At 39.9% G+C, this 18977-nt stretch overlaps 1 long non-coding RNA gene across 6 annotated transcripts in view; it reads right to left on the bottom strand.

Annotated features, from left to right (window-relative positions):
* The window catches only part of LOC144291769 (uncharacterized), a 45273-nt gene that overhangs the window by 19614 nt on the left and 6682 nt on the right, over positions 1-18977 (bottom strand). For all 6 annotated transcript variants that reach the window (XR_013359233.1, XR_013359232.1, XR_013359238.1 and 3 more), the window contains exon 2: positions 5510-5672. This is a non-coding gene — a long non-coding RNA (uncharacterized LOC144291769). The remainder of the gene's footprint in view (positions 1-5509; positions 5673-18977) is intronic.

Here is an 18977-nt window from a genome sequence, read left to right as displayed (position 1 = left end):
TTAGAAGACTTTTTTATTTTTCTAAAAGTTTCTTCTTAACTAGAAGATGTAAGCAAAGGAAAATAAGTACAGCAGTTGGAAAGGACTACAGGAGTACACCAAACAGGTAAAGTATCTTACAACAATTCTCACAGTAGGAAAAAAATTTTTTTTAATTCTTGCATCATAAAGCAGCAATACCTACCAAACCTTAAGGGAGAGTCTGTTTAGTTAATTCCATAATAATCACAACTAACTCATAATAACCAAACAGTCCCTTGTCATGGAGTTTGATTCTCCCTCATTTATAAGGGTAGCAAATAGAGTCAGGGCCTAATAAAAGTGATGGAATTACTGAGACTTTGGCTTAACTATTTTCCTAATGGTCAGTATCATTTGCGCTTACTCTTCTCAAGACCCTGTAAGAGCAGAGCATTAGCAACAAGGGGCTAGGAGTTCTAATTTGCATTCCTTTATTCCCTAGCATGATTGGCTCTCAAACTTTTGGGAGCTTCCGAATCTCCTAGAAAGCTTGTTTCTTTTTTAAATCCAGATTTTAGAGCCCAACCTCACTAACTCTCATTCAGTAGGTCTGGGATACAGCCCAGGTATCTACAATTTTAGCAAGTATCTCAGGTGATGCTGATAAAACTATATGACCATAGGCAAACTGAATCAATTCTTAGGGCTCAGTTTCCTCATCTGTAAAATGAGAATGACACCTGCCTTGGCTACTTCTCAGGGCTTCTTTGAAGTCTAGAACTACATTGATAGATGTGCAAGGGCTTTGAACACTATGGGTTCTCTACACAAGTAAGATGCCAATATTGTCTAGGTTAATGCATCAATCACATCTAAAGTCCTTGTTAAGACATCAGTCCTGGACTTAACAATTTAGGGTAATTATTAAATTTCTGAATCTGAGTTTGTGAGTCAATATGCCTGGGCTAAAGTGCCCAAGAATTTGCCTTTCTACCAAGTTCCCAGTGGATGCTGATGCTGCTGGCGTGGAGACTAGTCTTTGTGAACCACTTATCTGGGACTCAAAAGCATTGGTCTCAGGCCAATTAGCTGAAAGCTGTTGAGCTGGTTCAGAGGGTTCCTCATCTTACCACATAATTCTCTTGGCAAAGGTTTACACTGTTCATGATCCCCAAAATTTTATTCATTGATCCAATAAATATTTTCTGAGTGCCTTCAATGTGCCTGGCATTGCTTTTTGACACTGAAAATACAACCCTCAACAAAACAGACCCAAAAATGAATTAACAAAATGATACCAGATAACAAGTGCCATAAAAAAATATGAAACAGAGTAATGGGATAGATGGTGGCTAGCTGGGGGTGGTTCTTCATATAGAATGGTCAGGAAAATCTCCTCTAAGGAAGCAACATTTAAGCCAACACCACAATGAAATAAAGTAGTTAACCACACTAAGAGAGGACAAGAGCACCCCAGGCAGAAGGAATGGGGAATATAAGAGTTTGGAGGCTGGAATTAGTGAATGAGCAGTAGAGTGTTATGGGATGGGATTGGAGAAGTGGGCAGGGCCAGAGAATATGGGATCCTGCAGGCCTTGGTGGTGTAGATTATGAGTCAAGTCTGTAGTAGGGAATAGACCAGCTCTTCCCAAAATTTATCGTGCATGCAAATCACCGAGGATTCCCTTAAATTCCCTTAAATTCAGTAGTCATAGGGCAGGAACTGACAGTCTGAATTTCTACTAAGTTAGATGCTGCTGCTGCTGGGAACTAGACACACCTTGAGTAGCAAGAGCACAGAAGAAAATGTTAGGAAGGACATAGGTTCTGTCAACCCTCAATCAGGGAAAAGTGGTATTAAAAGTTAAAGGGAATGGTGAAAGATGGGAACTGGAGGAAAATCATGATGTTGGGGAAATTCAGACATTTAAAATTATTATTCAGGAGGTACTATGGTGTTCCTTGGAGGATATAGATAAAAATCATTAAAACAGTGTCACCAAAATAATCTGAACAAAAAAAAGAATTCTTTTGGTAGTTTATTTAGAAGCAGCTGGAATAGATTTCCCAGGTGATTTTTTCTGCTCACACTTTAGTGCTGCTGCTTCTTCCTTGGCCCTACCAACTCTGCTTTCTCCCTACCTGCAAAAGTAGTGACCGTTTCCACCACCTCCCTAGCCTCCTATGGCTTCCTGTGCCTACTGCCTACAACTCAAAGCTGCCTGCCCATCCCTCTCCAGCCCAGCTAACCAATGCTGCTGGCCCTTCTCCCTCCATCCTGCAGGTAAGGGCCTCTGGCTTGGTTGGAGAGAGAGGAGAAACAGACAACTAACAAGGGCAGGGACAAGAGGATAGAAGCCCTTAGAAACCCATAAAAGTCCTTTACCTCTACAGCACAGCCTTGGAAACACAGTCAGAACCTACCTCCCCTCTTCCCTGCTCCTCCCCTCTCTGGGGGCGGGGGCTGGGGGGGGGGTGGGAACAGAGTCATTTTATGTTATAGGCCATATGGCTTTTTCTTTTAAGGAATAATCTTCCTAGAATGCATCCAGAAGCACAGGAGTCAAAAAAAAAAAAAAAAAAAACCTTAAAATCGGATGCCTCCTTGCATAAACTTCTATACCACACTCCAGATCCCTTGTTTGTTACCATCAGCACGTGTTTCCCCCAAATTTCCTGTTTTTTAGATGATTTGTGAATTAGAAATTTTGTCTGTGGAAGGAAAGCCACATTATTGAAGCTGTAAACAATAGAATGACTATGGCTTTAATCCTTTGAATAAGACTTTGTTTCCCATTGACTGAAAACTTCCTAAAGGAAGGAAAGCTAGGACCATTCAGGAAGGATTTGTATTTTATTTTACAGCAGCTTTGTGAAGGGGGGAAAATCATTTGAAAACCTTAGATTCCCTTTCCTGGTTGATGGACATCAGAACACACAGCCGTGCTGTGCTGGGCTCTGGCTGCAGACAGTGGCTCCCCGCCCACCAAAGACTTCCTGACCCCCGGTGCCAGCTTTGTTTTGTTATTGTCACACTGACACCAACAGACGTTCATCCTGTGCCAGACTTTCGTATATTCCTGAGACAGGCTAGGAACAGGTGCACCCATCGTGTATCTCAATTTATTTACATAGATTAAAAATGTTTCCCTTATATAGTCCATACATTTTACATTGTATACTCCATAATTCACAAATTATCTGTTCATTAGAGATGTAAGAATAACAATTGCAAAATTAGTCATCATCCATTGAACTTTTAAATTACTTTAAAACCCCTCCCCAAGAACTGTATTTTCATTTATTTGATATACCAACAATCATTTTCTTTAAAAATAAAATAAAATTATTTAGCCAAACAATCTCCATTTTGGGGGGAGAGGAATTTGTGGAAAAAAGAGGCTGGCCTTAAATCCCAAAATGCTGATGTGGCCACTCCTGCTTTGTGAGAATTATGTGCCTGAGGCATAAATTATGGAGCCCAGTGTATACAGGCTGTTAGGCCCCACTGCAGAAGCCAAAAGGGCCTCCTGAACACCTGTCCCTTTAGAAATTCTGAGTGATATCATCCTCATTTATTAATCCCCATTGAATGAAGAATACCACACACAACCCCACTTAGAGCTCTGCCTCAGGTATGTGTCTAGGGACATAATTTAGATATTCATCATCCTGAGAATTATATTTCAGGTAGCAAATCCTAATTATGCTCTGCTCCATAAGTGACTTCGCGGAGACAGAAGGTACAGCTGAGGCCAGTTCGTCTTTGTGAGATGTAATTACAGAAGGCAACACCTCTTCATCCACAGAATACTGTCTTTATGGCATTTACCTGTGCCAATGGGAAGAGCCAGCCTCCCACTCTACTAGAGACACACTGGCGAAGAGACTGGGCTTTGGCTGAAAGACAGGATAAATTCCCAGTGTTTCCCAAAATTGTGCCTGCTTTGTCTTAAGTCAGGAAACCCCTCCAAGTTACTTTCAGGAGAAGATTTAAAAGGCTGTTTCTATATTAGAGTCTTCTAGTCTTTTGTCCAAACATGGATCCTTTTGAGAATCTGTTGATAATTATGAATCATCTCTTCCTCCAAAAATGCACATACATGTAGACACACAAAATGTTGCACTACATTTCAAGGGGTCATGGGCTCCTGGAGACCAATAACAGTAAACCTCAGGTTAAGAACATGCAAGCAAGACTTAAATACCTTTTGAAACCAGAGAAGTCAGTTTTATACCACACACCTCTAGAGCATTTAGGGGATGAAAGTAAAAGGGAAAGGCCTAAAAAATAGTACTTTTCTTTTTTTTTAATTTTTATTTATTTATTATAGTCACAGAGAGAGAGAGAGAGAGAGAGAGAGAGAGAGGCAGAGACACAGGCAGAGGGAGAAGCAGGTTCCATGCACCGGGAGCCCGATGTGGGATTCGATCCCGGGTCTCTAGGATCACGCCCTGGGCCAAAGGCAGGCGCTAAACCGCTGCGCCACCCAGGGATCCCAAAATAGTACTTTTCTAAAACCAATTGTGGCAGGTGCCTTTTTCCTGAGCAGCCAATAATATAGCAGAGCCTGAAACATCAGCTTACACTCTAAGGCTGAATAGTATCTCATGGTTCTATAGATGTCCAGTATATCCTGTCTATGGCATAATGGGCACCCTCATGGTTGCTTGGTATATATGAATCCAAGAGTTCTGCCCACAGTACTTATTTATTCCTCACAGCCACACAAGGTAAAAATCACTAACCCATTCTACAGCTAAGGACATTGAGATGGAAGGAAGAAAGTGACTTTCCCAAAATCACACAGTGATTCAGCAGCAAAAATGGGGCTCGGATCCCAAAACCGTCTGTCTCCAAAGGCCCTGCTCTGAATACAGCATGAGAATACAGACCTATTGAATACTGTAATTAGCTTTTTTATGTCCCTTCGCATTCTTGCGGCAATTAGGCAGAATAGGAAGCAGGAGGACTTTAAGACTACTTGACACAGAATGCCCTGTGGTGACAGCTCTGGAAGGGCTGCCTAGAAGAGACCTGAAGGCAACAGTCCAGCTAGAAAGTGGCACTGGGAGCCCGTCAAGGCTGCAACTGCTTAACAGGCACAGAGGCTTCCCTCCCCTGCAAATCTGAGTGGCATGGCTTTGGCCCCTATTATTAGAAGTAGCAGTCATTCCTTCCTTCAGTCTACTAGGTGCTGAGAGGCTTTGTGCAGCAATCCTGGCCGAAGGCTCTTGTGATCTAAAGGAATAAAGGCTCTGCCCCAGACCAGCACTGCTTCTCTGCTCCCTCCTCCTGGTCGCTGCCTGCCTGTCACTCTGCTGCCCTCTGCGGAGGAGGAGGAATGGAGATGAGGAACCTGTGCTTCTATCCTACCCAGAACTGTGAATGTAAAAATAGTCAAGCATTCAGACTTTCTTAAAATTAGGGTTTTCTAAATATAAATGGCGACACAGTTCAGAATCTAGTATACATGAATGAAACAATCAAACCTTTAAAGGACTTGCTTAACCAAAGTAAGAGGATCAGGTAACATAAGTCACTTACCTCAGTCACTTTAGGATTAATCCGGTGAACTTGAGGCATTTTTTTATGGAAGGCAGTACCTCGTAGTGGCTAAATGTGTGGCTCTGGAACCTAATGCTTGGGTTCCACATGCTGTTGGACTTTGTACAAGTTACTCCATCTCTCTGTGCCTTGGTTTTCTTATCTATAAAATGGAGATAATAGTACCTAGCTAAAAAAATGTTCTAAAGATTAGATATATTAATAAATATAGTTAAAACACTGCCTGGCACATCATAAGCATTCAAAAAGTATCCATTAGTATTATGATTATCAGTTGGCCATTTTCACTGAAGCATGAGCTATTTTGGCTCTAGAGCTAAAAGGAGATTGTGAAGACCCAGAAAGTAAGTTATACTTATTTCCTTGCAGAGGTCTGAGGGTGGAGAGTTAAACTGGTAAACTTGGCACAAGGCCTCGAAAATAAGATTAGTGAAGGGGTATCTGTGTGGCACAGTTGGCTAAGCATCTGACTCTTGGTTTCAGCTCAGGTCGTGATCTCAGGGTCATCAGATTAAGTCCCACTCAAGCTCTGACCTCAACATGGAGTCTGCTGGAGATTCTCTCTCCCTCTTCTGCCCCTCCCACTAGTGCTCACTCTCACTCTCTCTCTAAAATAAATGAATGAATAAATCTAAAAAAATAATAATAATAAAAAATAAAAGATTAGTGGAGTCCCAGTGGTTCAGGTAGGCATGGCTGCATTACAAACCACCTCAAAATATAGTAGCTTAAAACAGAAGCAATTTCTTATTTCCTGTATTTCTATACGTTGATTAGGCAGTTCTAGTTTATAGAATATTGGCTAGGGTATCTGAGGTATCTGGAACAACCAAAATAGCCTGATTCACATCCTAGCTGGAGACTCATCTGGGGTTGTTGGCCAAGGTCTTTGGTTTTTCTTGATGAGATCTGTTCACGTGGTTTTTAGGGCTCCCTCCCAGTATGACCAGCTGGTTCCAAAAAAGAACATTCGAAGACATCAAGGTGGAAGGTACAGACCTCTTAAAGCCCAGCCTTGGAGTTTATACAGCACATTTCTAATGCATTTTATTGGTCAAAATAGGTCATTGACCAGCCTAGACTCAAAGGGAGTGACAACAGGGGTACCTGGCTGGCTCAGTCAGTTAAGTATATGACCCTTGATCTTAGTTCAGAACTCTCACAGCCATGAGTTAAAGCCCCACTTTGAGCTCCACACTGAGCATAAAACCTACTTTAAAACAAAAAACAAAGGGAGTTACAATAAATTCTACTTCTTGATCAGGGAATAGCTAGCACACTGCAAATGAACATACAAGATAGGCGATATTATTGCAGCCATCTTTAGAAACATGATCTACCAACAACCCAGGGAATAGCAAATTAGATTTTCTTAACAGTGTTTGGGGTGAGTGACTCTATGATGAAGACCAATCTGAGTTTGGATCACCAGATTACCTACTAAAATGAAATAACTGGAATTTAATGTTTTAATTTAGCATAACTTATTTATATAGGACTTATGAAGCCTTATTCTTCAGAATATGGAAAATAGTTCCTTTGGGTTAAAGTCATATTCAGAAGCATAAATGAGAATAGATAAAGGACATTAGGTTGGAGAAAACAGTGTTCAATAAAGAGCATTTTTAAAAGTAAAAGCTTTTTCTTAAAGAAATGGCAGGTGGTAAAACCACATACTCCCTGAATAGACATAGGTAAGCTTAGAGTGAAAAACTAAAAGGTATTATGTTGAAGTAAACAGAAGAGAAGACAATAAAAAGCATCAAAATAATCAGTAGGAAAAGTCAGACAAGAGGTCCACAAGAGTCCTATAATTGCCATTACTGAAATTTTTATTTTTCCCTACCTCCTGCTCATATACAATTCTTTTAAAAATGTGGGAAACTTTACACTTACTTTGTATTTTACATTTCAATTTATTGGTGGATGGGAGTCCAAAAGTCTTTATAGAATTTCTGGATATGGCTATAGTAATGCATGGAATTATAAAATTAGATTGGAGGGGATCCCTGGGTGGCTCAGTGGTTTAGCGTCTGCCTTTGGCTCAGGGCGTGATCCTGGAGTCCCAGGATAGAGTCCCACATCAGGCTCCCTGCATGAAGCCTGCTTCTCCCTCTGCCTGTGTCTCTGCCTCTCTCTCTGTCTCTCATGAATAAATAAATAAAATCTTTAAAAAAATAATAAGATTGGAGATAACCTAACCACAATTATAGAAAGTCTGGTCTTTGAGATAAGTTAGAGATGGATAATGTTAGAAACACAATAGCAGAAAGATTTTGGTAGATATTTCAATGTTAGGGAGAAGAGAATGCAATAAGAAATGACACACACACACACACACACACACACACAAAATGACACCAAGATTTGGGGCCTGGATGATAAATGAATGGTTCTGTTTCCCAGAGTGATTAAGAAGCTAAGAAGAGGGGAAAGTGAATTGTGTATTGCAGGGGAAAACAAGTTTGTGACTAAAAAAATATTTTAAAGCAAAGTAGCAGCTAGCCGGTAGTTTTCTGAACATACTGAAATCCCTGGCTTACTTCTATTTGGGAGAGGGGCCCCACTCATTCTCCTTTTATGAGACTATAAGTTTTTATTATTCATTTTACTGTTTGTCATTTATTGAGTTGTTTCTACCCAGTGTGTTTACAACTCACATAAAATACTGAAGACAATCAAATATACAGAAACAAGCCTGGGAAATGCAACTTGCCCAGTGAAAATGGCATTAGTATCTAGTAGCAGCTGCACACTGTAAAACAATTGGAATCACCTCAGATAGAAGGCAAATGAATAACAAGGGAAATGAGTATACAGATGCCTCAATGGAAAACTTGTTTTTTGATAGGAGGTGGTTCGAAATGGGCAGTTGGGAAAAGAGGGTAAGTTGTCTAGATGAGAAACGAGACAATCCATCAAGAATGGAATGCAGAGAAGAAAATGGTAAAGTTCTCGTGGGAACAGGATATAAAATTGATGACAATGGGGCCTTCGTAGAAAATGAAGAGCAACATAACAATGTGTGCTATGTATTATTTGCATGAACTCCAAAGAACTTGGCACCTTCTACATTTTCCACATTACAATCATAAACCAGGAAGTAAGAAAAAAAGGGTTTTGAGCTGCCAAAATAGGGGCTGGAGTATTCAACCTTATTTAAGAGAGTCCCCAGGACCTCACCTACAAATTATTCCAATAAGCTTGGCTACTATCTCTTTTTCCAAATTCAACCATTTAAAATAAGATTCAGATTCGAGATTTATCTACTACAGTGTAGTATATGCTTGTTGAGCATTAACTATGCACCAAACATCGTTCTAAATTCCATAAGAATCAACTCATTTACCACCAGGTAGGCCTAACAAATAAGGACTAGGACTATCTTCATTTTACAGATGAGGAGATTGGAACACAAAGAGGTTTGTGAAAGTACCCAGAATCATACAGCTGGTTAAGTGGTAGAGTTGGGATATGAAGCTAGTCAAGTTCCTCCATCCTTTAACAATCAGGCTAGCTTTTCTCAAACTTGAGTGTGCATTAAAGTAATCTAAAAGGGTTGTGTTTTGTTTTTTTGTTTTTGTTTTTTTGGTTTTTTTACCGAGTAGGCTCCATATCCAACACGGGGCTTGAACTCACGACCCATTAAGAGTCCCATGCTCCACCAACCTAGCCAGCCAGAAACCTCCTAAAGAGCTTTTAAAACACAGGATGCTAAGCTCCACCCTCAGAGTTTCTGATTCAGTCTGTCTAGGATGGGGCCAGAGATTTTATATTTCTAACAAGTTCCCTGATAATGTTAGTTTGCTACAGCTGCCATAACAAAGTACAACAGACTGGGTGGCTTAAATAACAGAAACTTATTTTCTCATGGTTCTGGAAATTTGAAGTCTGAGATCAAGGCATAGGTGGAGTTGGTTTCTTTCAAGGCTTCTGTCCTTAGTGTATATATCAAGAACTGTCTTTTCTCTGTGTCTGCACATGGTCATCCTTCTGTGTGTGTCTGTGTCCTAATTTCTTCTTCCAAGGACACCAGTCATAATAGATTAGGGCCAATGGTATTGACCTCATTTTAATTTAATTACCTCTTTATAAACCCTATCTTCAAATACAATCATATTCCAAGGTACCTATAGTTAGGACCTCAACATATGAATTCGGCCCATAACACCAGGTGATGCTGACGTTGATGCTGTTGGTCCAGGGACCATAATTTCAGAACTAATTAACCAGGCAATACTATGTGTCATGGCCTGTCCTGGGCAGTTGTACATATGTTTTCTACATATGTAAATTATTATATAATTTAATCATCACATGAGCAAAATAGCATTATTCTTATTTTCTCAAGAAAATTGAGAATCAGAGATGTTTAATGACTTTCTTCAAATCATACAGCTGGTGTAGTGACACCATTAGCTGTATTATTACTACAATCACCTGTTTCTATTCACAACACTTCTGAAACTAAATGTATGGATTTTCTACACTGTGTAATTCTCTAATTCCCCACAGACACCAACTGGGTGTCCTGCAATTTTAACTCAATTCTGACACTACCTGCAGTTGGCAGAGACCCCAAAAGTTAAGGGCTCAGTTCCACAAGACTGCCCCACTTCAGACACCAGCTCAAAGTAGTGGGTTCTCAGATTACCCACACTCTGTCTGACTAGGCGACAAGTCAGAAGTTCCCATAACCCCCTCTTCAGTTTTGATAATTTACTATAATGGATCACAGAACTCAGGAAAGCATTTTACTTACTATTACTGTTATATTATAAAGGATACAATTGAATAGCCAGATGAATACATAGGGCAAGATTCCACAAGGATCATAAGCACAGGAGTTTCTGTTCCTATGTAATCTAGGATGCACTACCCTCCTGGTATACGGATGTGTTCACCAAGCTAGAAGTTGTCCTGACCCTTCCACTTAGGTATTTTATGGAGGTTGTATTATGTAGGTATGATTGATTAAATGATTGGCCATTGGTGTTTAACTCAATGCCTCACTTCTTTCTCCCGGAGGTTTAGGGATGGGAGTGGAGCTGAAAACTGCAACCCTCTAATCACATAGCTGCTTCCTCTGGCAAACAATACCTTCATCCTAGAGCTATCTAGGGCTTTCAGCTGCCTATTCTTTCTTTTTTTTTTTTTTTAATTTATTTATGATAGTCACAGAGAGAGAGAGGCAGAGACACAGGCAGAGGGAGAAGCAGGCTCCATGCACCGGGAGCCCAACGTGGGATTCGATCCCGGGTCTCCAGGATCGCGCCCTGGGCCAAAGGCAGGCGCCAAACCACTGCGCCACCCAGGGATCCCTGCCCATTATTTCAATAACACAAATTCAGGTGTGGTTTAAAAGAATAACAAAAGGCACTCCTATCATCTCTACCACTCAGAAGATTCCAAGGGTTTAGAAGTCCTGTTCCTGGAGTGCCAGGATGGCTCTTTCAGTTGAGTGTCTGCCTTGGGCGTGGGTCAGGGTCCTGGGATCTTAGGATGGAACCCCACATCAGGCTCCCTGCTCAGTGATGAGTCTGCTTCTCCCTTTACCTCTGCTGCTCCCCCTGCTTGTGTTGTCTCCCACTCTCTCAAATAAATATATAAAATCTTAAAAAAAAAAAAGTCCTGTTCCAGGAACCAGAGATGAATACCAAATGTATACATCTTATATCACAATGCCACAGCTGTGTACTCAGCATCCTTCTTCCTCTTTTCTAACAGAACCAATTTTATATAGGTATCCACCTCTCTCCCATGCATTCATGTGCTTCTATTGGGGCAAGAGACCCAAACCATCCCAGTAACTGTTTCAGACACAGGCATGTGATAGAATCCTGGCCAATCCAATGTGAAGGAAAGCCTCATGAAAGGACTTTGAGTAAAGACTCCCGTGTCTAAGAGACAGGAAGAAGAAAGTAGGTCTCTTTCCTTCTCTGATGTTCTCATGACTTAGCTGCAACTTTCTTGCTACCAGCCTGAGGATGAAACCTACAGAACTGAGAGAAAAAAAAAACAACAAAAAAAAAACTCCTCAGTCCTTGATGACATTGCTGAAGGGCTACATAGAACAAACTGGAACTCCCTTTCTCTAAACTTTATACTATGTGAGCGATTCGTTCCTTTACTGTTCCTTTACAGTCTGATTCAGGGTTTCTCTTTCTTGCAGCCAAGGCATTTCATCTGAGTCAGCTGGTAAATAGGGGTGTTAAGGTTTGACTTACATGCACGCAGAAGAGAAATGATAGCTAAAAGTAGAGCAAGACTGGAATACATTTGCAATACAAGAACTCAAAAAGCTTGGTAAATGCTTTCACAAAAGGACAGATAGTGTGTGATCCCACTTATATGAGATATCTAGAGTAGTCAAAATGAAAACAGAGAGTAGAATAATGGTTGCCAGGGGCTAGGTGAGGGGGATATGGGGAGTTGTTTGATAAGCACAGAGTTTCAGTTTTGTAAGATGAAAAAGTTCTACTTATCTGTTATGCAACATTGTGAATAAACATTACTAAACAGTATACTTGAAAAAGAAGGTATATTTTATATTAAACGCATTTTTAATACAATTAAAAAATAGCTCAGCAAACTGGAGTCAATAAGTCTTACATTTCAAAGGCCCTAAAACATTATTATATAGATCACTGTCCTTGTTCCTACCATCTTAAAGCCTTTCCACTGGCTGTTCCCCTGCCTGGAATGCTTTTCCCCCATATATGTACATTGCCATATCTCTCACTGCTTTCAAATCTTCAAATATCACTTTTTCAACAAAGCTCTGACCACCATATTGAATATTGCAACTCTGCCCTCCTGTCCCCCAGCATTCTTCATTCCCCTTATCTTGCTCTTTAAAAAAAAAAAAAAAGATTTTTAAAATTTATTCATGAGATACACACAGAGAGACGCAGAGATGGGGCAAAGGGAGAGGCAGGCTCCCCACAAGGAGCCTGATACAGAACTCGATCCCAGGACCCTGAGATCACAACCTGAACCCAAGGCAGATGCTCAACCACTGAGCCACCTAGGTGCCCTAACAATTTATTCGTTTTGTTTATTATTTATTGTCTGCGTCCTCCCTCTAAAAGATAAGATGCACAAGAGCTAGGATATTTAGGGCCTCTGGGTGGCTCAGTTGGTTAAACATCTGCCTTTGGCTCAGGTTGTGATTCTGGGATCAAGCAGATCCAGTTTTGCTCCTGTCCCTAATCCTACAAAGAGTACAATCAAGAAAATGGGAGAACAGAATAGGAGACAATACCCACAAAATGTGGGAAGCTAGAGTCAGACCAATGGTAAACAACTTTGCAGATATGAAAAACTGAATCCTAAGGTATCACTAAGAATCAACCTAATATATACCATAGAAACCTCAAAAGACTGAGAACAAGCAGCACTAACTACCTCTGAAAATGGAAGTGGGGTCTGGGAGTTATAAAAAGGAACATTTAAGGGAAAGCCACCTGAAAAGTCTGATCCCTGAATCCCTCCATACTCTACTCTCTTGGCAAGAGTCCTCTCCTACTCTGTCATGATGTAGTCTCTAGAGAGGGTAAATGGGTGAATTCTTGGACTATAGGAACTAGATACTGGGACACAATGACAAAAGGCATGTTGAATGCTGAATATTCCCAGAACACTGTCAGACTTTTACTCTCCAAGAAGAAGATTAGAAGAATTTTTTCTTGAACAATCTGACCAGCCAAGGGGAAATATCTAAAGATCTTCACATCTGGGCTTGCCTATCAAATGGCCCAATGAGATCACTGTATGGTAAAACCCAAAACTGACAAACCCCATCCAAGTGCTCAGAGATTCTAATTATATTTTTAGTGCCCATCTTTAAAATAAGCAATCAAGGATTCACAAAGAAAAGATGTTAAGATATCACAATTACAGAAAGTTAAATAAATATTCACCAGACAGCTGGGGTAGGTCTCTAACATGGAAGATAGAAGCCAGAAATGAACAAATAAAAAACAACTTGTAAGAAATGGGCTATGTAGAGAGAATACTTTAAAAATTACCCATTTCAAAAAAAAAATTACCCATTTCCAAAATCACCTTATTCATATGCTCAGAAAGATATGATGTTGTCTTCACGTAAAAAGATCAGGATGTTATTCTTTTAAAAGATTATTCAAAGAATAAAAACGTACTTTGGGAAATAAACAGGATGGCAGAAATGAGATTCTCAATTGAAAGATCAGAAGATAAAGTTGAAGAAATCTCCCAAAAGCAGTTCAAAAAGACAAGGAGATGGAAAAATGGAGAAAAATGATAAGAAAATTAGAAGACCAACTCACAAATGCCAATATTTGAATAATAAGAATTCAAGAAAGAGAACAGAGAGAAAATGAAAGGAAGAGAATCATTGAAGAAAGTTTTCAAGAAAATGCCCCAACATTAGGTTACATGATTTTCCAGGTTGCCTGCTGAGTATCCAGCACAATGGTAAATTTAGACCCCCAGGATGGCACACATTGTGAAATTGCAGAGCATTAGGAACAAAGAGAAGGAAGAGTAGTAACCTACTATGTGCAAACTTCTTTTCTCAGGGAAAAAAGAATCACAAAGGTTTAGGAATCACAATGGTGCTTCAAACCTCTCAACAGCAACACCTAGAAGGGGGGGGGGGGGGGAGGAGGCTATCCATAGGTATGGGGGCCTACCCATAGTCATTGTCCTGATCTCTAATTGTATAGTTTGGAATGGACACAATTGGTAATTGGAAGAACCCCACATTGGTTTCTGTCAAGACAGGAACACACAAGACAAGCAAGGCCAAGGTCAAGCCCTGACTGATCTGATCAGTAAAGATATAACAAGCCACTTTTAGATTTAGATAGCTTGTTAATTACATAGTGAAAAGAAGGATGAGCCAAAGATGCTAGCTCTCCATGATCCTTGCCCTGCACACCAAAAAGGATAACAATGAAACAAAAGGAGCCAGATAACTACAATATGAGTTATAGACACCCTGTTCTGAGGAGCCATTTCTAGGCTCCATCTATGCAGCTCACATTGTGTGGCTCCACTGGTGGGAAAAGCATGGCAGAAGCCCATATCTCATCAGACAGCATCCCAGAGGAAACAGGGAAGCAAGTGGGAGATCACAGCCCTTTCTGTTTTAAAATGATCACATGGCATTTTTCCAAGACTCAGATTAGCTGCAGTTCAAGCCAGCCTTTGCCTATATGGTTTATGTGGATACCTGCCAGGTTGTTGGGTTACACACTGGAGTTGCTCCCTTATAGTCCCCTAGTCTGTGGAATAGGGCTATCATATTGCAGAAAACAAACAAGAAACATCTAAATATGCTTCCCCAGTCCTCAACTATGAGAGTGAATCATAAATAATATCATAGCTCCAGGGAAAATGGCAGAGATTAGTGTAACACTTAGAGACCTCATGGTTGACCATCCCCATCATATTTCTATTTTCACCAATCTGGCTCCTGCAAAAAGCAGACAGATCCAGGAAGCTGATGGCAAATTCAAGCAAGTAGTTGCAGATGTGGTATCTTTAGAGTACATTCACAAGATCTCAGGCACATGGTACACAGTCACTGTTCTGCCAAATTCTTCTTTTCCATCACTATTAAGAAAGCCAGAAGCACAATAGCCAAACTGTGGAAGGAGCCTTGGTGTCCATCGAAAGATGAATGGATAAAGAAGATGTGGTTTATGTATACAATGGAATATTACTCAGCCATTAGAAACGACAAATACCCACCATTTGCTTCACCGTGGATGGAACTGGAGGGTATTATGCTGAGTGAAGTCAATCGGAGGACAAACAGTGTATGTTCTCATTCATTTGGGGAATATAAATAATAGTGAAAGGGAATATAAGGGAAGGGAGAAGAAATGTGTGGGAAATATCAGAAAGGGAGACAGAACATAAAGACTCCTAACTCTGGGAAACGAACTAGGGGTGGTGGAAGGGGAGGAGGGCGGGGGGTGGGGGTGAGTGGGTGACGAGCACTGAGGGGGACACTTGACGGAATGAGCACTGGGTGTTATTCTGTATGTTGGTAAATTGAACACCAATAAAAAATTAATTTATTTAAAAAAAAAAGAAAGCCAGAAGCAAGAGTTTATATTCATAGTCTTCCCCCAGGGCTATGTCTTAATTAAGAATAATCTATTGAGACAAGGGGAGTAAAGTAAGGAAGCACCTGTAGAGGCCTCATGAGCAATGGAAAGATTAAAAAAGAAAGAAAGAAAGAAAGAAAGAAAGAAAGAAAGAAAGAAAGAAAGAAAGAAAAAAAAAAAAAAAAAAAAAAAAAGATCCCTACTCTAGCAAAGGGACAATAATGTGTATTCAGATTTCTGACCATCAGTTCCTATACTAGGACTATAATTAACTGAGGGAAAAAAAGCACCAACCAACCATGGTCTGGAGGAGTCTCACTTCCCTGAAATTCATGATTCCTTATCAAATGAGTCCTTACAATCCCCAGAAATAATACCAAATAACTTCCAGAACTATTTTATCTTTCCTGTTCTCAAATCACCAATCTCTCTTTTCTCCTTCCCCTACAACCCGACTCAACATTCATGACTTAGCCCTTCTTAGAGAAAACAGAATTTATCAAATGGGAGTTCTCTCCTTTTCCTGAAACCAAACATCTATAACTATTTTAGCCTTTTCTCCTCCAGTTGTGATAGAGGAATTGTCATACACTTGCTTGTCCCACCTCCTGTGTTTTGAATTTTATCTCTTTCTTATACAGAGAATCTTACACTGTCTCTCAATCCTTCTTTGTCTTGCATATTCATCTTTTTCAAGAATCCTTCCTATAGTTTTTCAATGCACTCCCATCTCTCTCTTAAAAAAAAAAAAAAGTTTCAGGGCACCGGGTGGTACAGTCAGTTGTGCATCCAACTCTTGGTTTCAGCTTAGGTCATGATCTCAGGGTTCACGCTCAGCACAGTGTCTGCTTGAGATTCACTCTCCCTCCCTGTCTGCCTCTCCTGCTCATGCTCTCTCTCTATATATAAATCAATCAATCAATCTTAAAAATAAAAGAAGTTTCACTTGCCTTATTCCCCATTAGCTATCACCTATATTTTTCTTTCCCATCATATCCAATCTTCTCATTGTCTCCCAAAGACAAGAAAGGCAGTAAGTTACCTCAGTTATGAACATGGATTCTGGCACCATACTCCCTGAATTGAAATATATCATTTAATGGTTCTGTAATCATAGGTAAGTTACTTCACATCTCTTTGCCTCAATTTTCCCACATGTAAAAAGACTGTAATGTTATCTCTCTGATAATATTGGTGTAACAATTAAGTGAGTTATAGAGGCAAGGGGAACATGGCAGAGTAGGAAGTATTGAGCTCATCTCCTCACATGGACACACCAAGGATGAAACTAAATATAGAGCAACTTTCTGAAAATCACCTGAAGACTAACATAACAGCTCTTCTACAACTGAAAATATAAAGAAAAAGCCACATCCAGAAGGGTAGGAAGGAGGGAGAGAGATATAGTCTGGTCAGGAACCAAACCCCAAAATAATTTAGAGCATATGTAGAGAAGCAGGTATCTGTAAGAACTTTGTCCAGGAACAGAAGTGCTGGTGGGCCCCATTTCTCTTCCCCTCCTTTACCTTAGCTGGCCCAACAGTGGTGGGTGCCAGTTCTGATACTTTCCATCTACCTTGCAAGGACCACTCAACCTACCCTGATGTTCCCGGCAGACCTGCCCCACCCAACCCACATGTTTCAGCAGGCACTACTTCCCTAAAGTGGCTGCCACCCTGACACACTCAATAGACAGCCTTGGCCAGGACCAGTGCTCCTCTAAAAGTTTCCACCCAAGGGAAAGGAGGAAGGCCAGACCCATCCACCAGCACATCTTTAACAGTCACAGCCCAGACATAAAAGAAGAGTGCATACAGCCCATACAGAGAACACCCTTTTTCTGGTGACAAGGGTGGATTGGGCCCCATAAGACACCTACTATATACGGCCACTACTTGCAAGACAAGGAGACATAGTGGACCTTCCTAACATAGAGAACAATATACCAAAAGAAAGAATAAGACAAAATCTCAGAAAAAGAACTGAATGAAGGGCACCTGCCTGGGTTAGTCAGAAGAGCATGTTGACTCTTGATCTTGGGGTCATGAGTTTCAACCCCACATGGGGTGTAGAGATTATGTAAAATAAAACTAGAAAGAGAAAGAAAGAAAGAAAGAAAGAAAGAAAGAAAGAAAGAAAGAAAGAAAGAAAGAAAGAAAAGGAAAGAAAAGAAAGAAAGAAGAGAAGAGAAGAAGAAAGAAAGAAAGAACTAAATGAAACAGAGATAAGCAATCTACCTAATGAAGAAGTCAAAGTAATGGTCATAAGGATGTTCAACAAATTTGGGAGAAGAGGGATGAATTCAATGAGAACCTCAGCAAAGATATAGTAGATATAAAAAAGAACCAATCAGTTCTAAAAAAATACAATAACTGAAATGAAAAATATACTAGAGGGAATCAATAGGAGATTAGAGGATGAAGAACAGATCAGGAATCTGGAAGATGGACTAATGAAAATCAACCAAGCCAAACAGAAGAAGAATTTTTAAAAATGAAGATCAGTTAAGGGACCTCTGGAAAAACATCAAGCATACTAATATTCACATTATAGGGATCCTATAAAGAGAACAGAGAGAGAAAAGAGAAGAAAACTTATTGAAGAAATCATAGCTGAAAATTTCCCTAACCTGGGGAAGAAAACAGACATCCAAATCCAGGAAGCACAGAAAGCCCCAGACAAGATGAACCCAAGAGGCCACACCAAGACACATAATAACTAAAATGTTAAAAATTCAAGATAAAGACAGAATCTTAAAAGCAGCAAGAGAGAAACAACTAGTTATCTAGAAGAGAAATCCCATAAGACTATCAGCTGATTTTTCAGGAGAAATTTTGCAGGCCAGAAGAGAGTGGCATATATATTCTAAGTGCTAAATGGAAAAAAACCAAGAATACCCTACCTGATAAACTTATCATTCAGAATTGAGGGAGAGACAAAGAATTTCCAAAGGAGTTCATCACTACCAAGCCAGACTTAAAGAAATGTTAAAGAGACTTATTTATGCAGAAAAGAAAAAATCATGACTATAAGTAAAAAAAATTATGAAAGAAAAATTTCACTGGTAAAAGCAAAATATAATAAAGGTAATAGATCAATTATTTATATAGCTATTATGAAAGTTGAAAAAGCAGAAGTAGTAAAAATCAACTACATCTATAGTAATTAGTTAAGGGATACACAAAATGAAAGATGTAAAATATAACATCAAAAACATAAAATGTGGAAAGGGGTGTAAAAATGTAGTGTACCTTTAGAATGTGTTTGAACTTAAGCAACCATCAACTTAAAATAGACTGCTATGCACATGGGGTGTTATGTATGAACCACGTGGTAACCACAAACTA

This window comes from Canis aureus, chromosome 20 (assembly GCF_053574225.1).
Source record: "Canis aureus isolate CA01 chromosome 20, VMU_Caureus_v.1.0, whole genome shotgun sequence".
Taxonomy (NCBI): Eukaryota; Metazoa; Chordata; class Mammalia; order Carnivora; family Canidae; genus Canis; species Canis aureus.
This window is presented reverse-complemented; position numbering and strand designations above follow the sequence as displayed.